This window comes from Octopus sinensis, linkage group LG25 (genome assembly GCF_006345805.1).
Source record: "Octopus sinensis linkage group LG25, ASM634580v1, whole genome shotgun sequence".
Lineage (NCBI taxonomy): Eukaryota > Metazoa > Mollusca > Cephalopoda > Octopoda > Octopodidae > Octopus > Octopus sinensis.
The window spans coordinates 28,769,996-28,776,169 of NC_043021.1; positions in this window are offsets into that span (position 1 = coordinate 28,769,996).

A 6,174-nucleotide genomic window follows, 5' to 3' on the forward strand; every position below is an offset into this window, starting at 1 on the left:
ATAGATAGATAGATAGATAGATAGATAGATAGATAGATAGATAGATAGATAGATAGATAGATAGATAGATAGATAGATATTGATATATTATAGAAACAGATATAAATTGATTTAAAAGAAATAAGTTAAGAAGCAGAAGTGAGACAGACAGACAGACAGACAGACCCAGAGAGAAAGCCAGAGAGTGAGAGGGGTTAATGCTATGAGTCAATGATAGTTGTTGTTCTTTATTATTTCCTCCATCACCATCGTCGTATTGTATCTTAGTTTTCGCCCTCCCTCCTCTTGCTAATAATATTCGGCTATTATTTCTACCGGGTCGAGCTATCAGTGTGAAAAAGAGATACACCTTTCGCCATTTGGTGATTATGATACTTCCTCTAAAGGCGGAGATAATTTTGATAAATCAAGAAATGATGTTGTATGGTATTTGATATACCTGCGTGTGTCTTTGTTATTCAAATACATACCATTGGCCTCTCTGCTTTGTTTCTTTTCACCGATTTTTGTTTCATTTACACTGCGTAGCAATTACGGAGGAAGATTTCATAGAGAGAGAGAGAGAGAGAGACTAATTACGTGTGAAAGAGAAAAAGAAAGGGAGAGAGAGAGTGTGTGTGTGTGTGCAAGAGAGAAACGTTGAAAATGAGTGAGAGAGGCGAACAACTGGTGTAAGAAGGTAGCAGTAGAGAATACTCGAAGGCTCTTATAGTCTTTGCTCTTCCTACTACTCCTTGATATGCATGCATGATCAAATAAATAAACGCTGGACACCTACAGTAGTAGTAGTAGTAGTAGTAGAAGTAGTAGTGGTGGTGGTGGAGGTGGTGGTGGTGGTGTTCTTTTGGCAACGAACTTCAAACAGGTGGTAGCTACAGGTAAAATTATGCGTGTACATGTGTGTGTGTGTAGAGAGAGAGAGAGAGAGAGAGAGAGAGAGAGAGAGTGGGTGTGTCTTGGAAGGAGTGGAGCGGAAGATATTTAGTCGATGGAAGAGAAATTAGAAGAGGCGGTGGAAGTGTTGGTGGTGGCAGTGATGTGGGGCTGAAAGATGAGGACGCAGGCGGATAGAGTAGAGAGTATTTATGGGTGATGAGACGTTAGATGCCTTATCTTTCTACGTATCTACATATCTACACACACCCTTGTATATATACATACATGCATACACACGCACACACGTACACACGCACGCACGGACACACACATACATATGCGCGCGCGCACACACATATATATATGTAATTATGTGCGCACGCCCACACAGAGACACAAAAACACGGACAAAATACACACACATATGCATACATACATGCATACATGTATGTATGTACGTATGTATGTACGTATGTATGTATATATGTATGTATGTATGTATTCAGTATATTGCAATTCACGTAGTATTTTATTAAAATAGTCATTTATGTATCATGCTGAATGTATAATGAATATGCATTGTTGATAGGCAATTTCCTGCAGTGTTTGTCCTGAGATAACATCTCCTATGGACTTGCTAAGTTAAAAATACAATGGATATCGGAGAAGGAGAGAGAGGGGGAGAGAGAGGAGAGAAAGAGAGAAAGAGATAGGGACAAACATACGTCCTGTAGCGACAGAAGCATTAATAAATACACTGTTTGGGCTTTGTATTCAGCATCTGCTGCATGACTTTCGCCTCCTTATATATGAGTGTGTTTTTTTTAACACTAAATGTCTATAACAGACGCCATCTCTAAACAAACATTGCGGCTTATCAGGATTTGAACGATGTCTCTGCTTTAAGTATGATGCACATTATGATACAAGAATATATATATATACGCACACATGTATGTACTTAAATGTACATGTGCATATATATATATATATATATATATATATATATATATATATATATATATATATATATATTATATATATATATATATATATATATATATATATACACACACACCTTTTATCCTTTATTTGCTTCAGCCATGCTGGGGCACTGCTTCGAATGTATTTGTTTCGGGTTCAGTTCCTTAGTGCAACGCCAGCCCCAGATCAAACGATGCCTTGTGAGTAAATTTAGTTGAAGGAAATTGTGTGAAAGCCCGTCGTATATATATGTGTGTGTGTGCGTGTGTGTGTATTTATGTACATATATTTATACACATACACAAATATGTCTGTATGTGTTTGTGTGTTTTTGTGTTATTTTGTCTGTATTAATTCCCCACCTCCACCGCTTAACAATCGGTGCTGGTTCGTTTAAGTTTCCGTAACCGAGCGGCTCGGCGAACGATACCGATAGAATATATACCAGGATTTAAAAAATAAGCACTGAGTTAGATTTGTTCGACTAAAAATCTTCAAGGCAGTGCTCCAGTATGGCTGCAGTCCAATGACTGAAACAAGAAAAAGAAACAAAAAAGTGAATAAGGTTGGATCAGTCCGAAGATATGGTAAAATGTAGTATCAAAAGATGCCACTCAGTAGGAAAGAACCAGAGATCTTGGCATTGCGAAATCGACTCCTTAACCATTCACCCATGCTACATCACGTAATGTATAGTATATAGTAAGAGAGGAAAGTATAGTGTAAACTGGCAGTTGAAGTTAATATCGTAAGGTAGTAGTGGGAGTAAGGTAGCACAGGGTTTTAACTTTGGGAGGTGACATAAGATAGGCGTGTAAGATACATTACAAGGAATTTACAGGTGGTAGCAGTAGAAGGTGGCTGTGGGAGGTAACGCTAGAATGTAGCAGTGGAATGCAACGGTGGAAGGTGATAGTGGAAAATATAAGACGAGTGGGGAAAGTGTAATTAGAAGCGAAACGAGATGTCAGTATTAATGTAGCAGCGAGAGAGAGAGAGAGAGAGATCGGTGGAAGATAGCTACATAAAGTAGCAGTGGAAGGTGGTTGTATAGAGTATCGAAGTAAGGCAGTTGTAGCGAGGTAGCAGTGTGATATTGCAGTAGAAGGTGGCAGAGTGATATTGAAGTGGAAGGTTGCAGTGTAGAAGAGAGAGAGAAGACCAGTAGGAAACAGCAGTGGACAGTAGCAGTTGATTGTAGCAGATGGAGGCAGAAATGTAAAGTAGCAGTTGGAATGTTGCATTGGGAGGTAGCAGTAGCATGAAACAGCAGAAGACAGCTGGAGAACAGGGAAGTAGCAGAGTTACTAACACCACTGATTGAAAGTCCTTAGAGTATACAGGGCTGGACAAATCTAGGTATACAATCGTTTGATATGAGTGGAATGTTCTTTTCATTTCTCTTTTTCTTTTTTTTAGGATCAGAATTTTATGATTCTATGTTCTTTTTAGTGGTTAGGGTGTCAGCACCATGATCGTAAGATTGTGGTTTCGATTCCTGGACCGGGCGACGCGTTGTGTTCTTGAGCAAAACACTTCATGTCACGTTGCTCCAGTCCACTCAGCTGGCAAAACTGAGTAACGCTGCGATGGACTGGTGTCCCGTCCAGCTGGAGAACACATGCGCCATAGAAACCAGGAAACCGGGCCCATGAGCCTGGCTAGGCTTTAAAAAGGGCACATTTATTTTTATTTTATGTTCTTTTAAGCTAATTCTTCCTATAATATAACTACTCGTAATTTCAGATATCTATTGGGGCATCTCATAAATAATGCTGTTTATTTCATACTTCTTTTATTTTTCAAAATTAAGATAAACAAATTTTTTTTTAATCTAAAATATACTCTCCTCCATTTTCTACAATGCTCTTCCATCCATCTGGTAGACTTGCAAGGCCTCTCTTTCAAAATTCACTTGTCCACGAAGAAAAATACTCCTCCAGTACTGTTCTGACCTCCTCTACAGAATTCATATTTTTTCTGTCCAAATGATTTTGAAGACCTCGGAATAAATGATAATCAGATGGGGTAAGTCTGGTGAATATGGTGGGTGGGAATTGTTTCCCATTAAAACTAGTCCACCCTTTGGAATGTCATCCTCGCTGTATGTGGCTGAACATTATCCTGATGAAAGATCACCTTTCGTTTTGAAAACAAAGATGGTCATTTTTCTTCTACTGCTGACTTAAGCCGCTCAAGATGTTTGGTTTGGGTTTAAAAGTTCAAAGAGGACTAAACTTTTCATATCCCACCAAACAGATAGCAACACCTTACGTGGGGGAAAACCTTCTTTAGCCTGGAGCGCCGGTGTTTCTCCTTTCTCTACCAATTGTCTTTGGCGCTCGACATTTTTATAGAGAACCCATTTCTCGTCACCATTCATTTTTCGGTCCAATAAGGTTCATTCGTGAGACGTGACAACAAAGAAGAGCACACACTCATTCTCTGCACGCGATTAGACCCGGAAAGTATGTGAGGAACCCGTTGACTCAATGTGCTGACTAGCTTCTCTGCTAGTTCCTCAACAGTTACGATGGGATTTTGTTCCACCAGGATTTGCAGGACATCCTCGTCGAGCTCTACAGATATTCCAGAAATCAAAAAAGAGAATTAGGTATCTCACGCTGATCCCTTAGTACAGTGATCCTCAACCAGGGGCGATGCATGCAGTCTTCGATAGGTGACTGTACATACAACAGGCAATCACGCATCCAATACATCATGACAAGGGTTCTTTTCAATAACTGCTGTCAAACCGAAAAACCAACTCTTCTTCTTAATTCAAATACAGTAACTATGTGTCTCAATAAGTGCGTTATCTTCCAGGACTTAGTTCATCGATGTATAGTAACTCATTCGTCAATGAATTTCGTACCCTTGTTACTATGACACTGGCCACCGGGCTACGGGATTCATTGAATTTAACGTTCTCTCTCTTAACCGTCGGACGCAGATATAATAGTCTGTTTGGCGTTTACTAATTTGCATTCGTTCTCACCCACTTATTATGGCAGGCTCGGTGAAAAAGAACTGTCGACAGTATATCGATGAGTACTTACAATGTGTTTTTATCAAGAACTCTACAGACCCAAAGCAACCCTTTTTGTATCATGTGTCATCAATTTTTGTCCAATGAAGCCATAAAGCTCTCAACTCTCTGACCACATGAGAAGAAAAGACTCTGAAAAAGTCGGTAAGCCAATTAAATATTTTGAGAGACTGAAAACTGATTTTGAAAATCGGAGTACTGTTAAATTATTATTTACGAAACGGACAAAAATTAATGACTGTGGACTGATTGCGATCTACAAAATTGCAGAAATTATTGCAAAAACAGTTAGTGCACATACGGTGGCTGAAAAGATTATTGTGCCTGAAGTAGAAGCAGTATTATCAGAAGTTATGAATCAAGATCATTTCATCTATCCTTAAAGATCTGCCTTCTATCGGTAGGAGAATTGATGAAATATCAGGTCATAACGAAGACGTAATAATTCAAATATTGAAAACAACAAAATTTTCTAATCAAATTGACGAAAGCACAGTTATTGACAGCAAGGCCTGAAACCGGGCATTACAAGAAGATTTATTATTTGTAAAACTGTTGGAGACTGACACAACGGTCACTTCTATATTTTCTGTAGTGAAAACGTTTTTTGAAGAAAAAGAATTTCCATATCACGAAAATTTAGTTTCATGTGCCACTAATGGTGCAATATCTATGGTTGAGAGATACAAAGGATTCATCTCTCATTTAAAGAAATTGTGCCGCCAAATTATAGTTATACAGTGTGTGCTACACAGGCATAAACACGCGGCCCAAAATATAATTCTATTCTAAATCAGCCACTGAACACTATTATAAAAACAATAAACAAAATTACATCGGACAGTAAATGTGACCGTCATTGTCGAAAATTTTGTGTCGATGCTGACGAACACTATATAAGACTTCTTTTGCATACTGCTGTCCGTTGGCTATCCAAAGGCAACTGCTTAGAAAGATTTATAAACTTACTAGCAGAGATACCCGGCGTTGCCCGTGTTACGTACAATTGAAGAATTAGACTTTTCTGTTATATTTTCTCTAATGAACTGGAATATCTATGTTTCGAATTTCATCAAAATTGCAGATGAGGGTTATTTCCCTCTTTACCCCACCCACAAATTGTAATCGTGCCACATATATCCCATACTACTGATTTTTATGCGCATATTCCAAAATTCCAGTCTTATTGAACGTGTTAAAAAGATTTTGCTCCTGAAAAATGAAGGTCATGGAGCTCTAAAATGTGAGAGTTAAGGCCCCTGTTG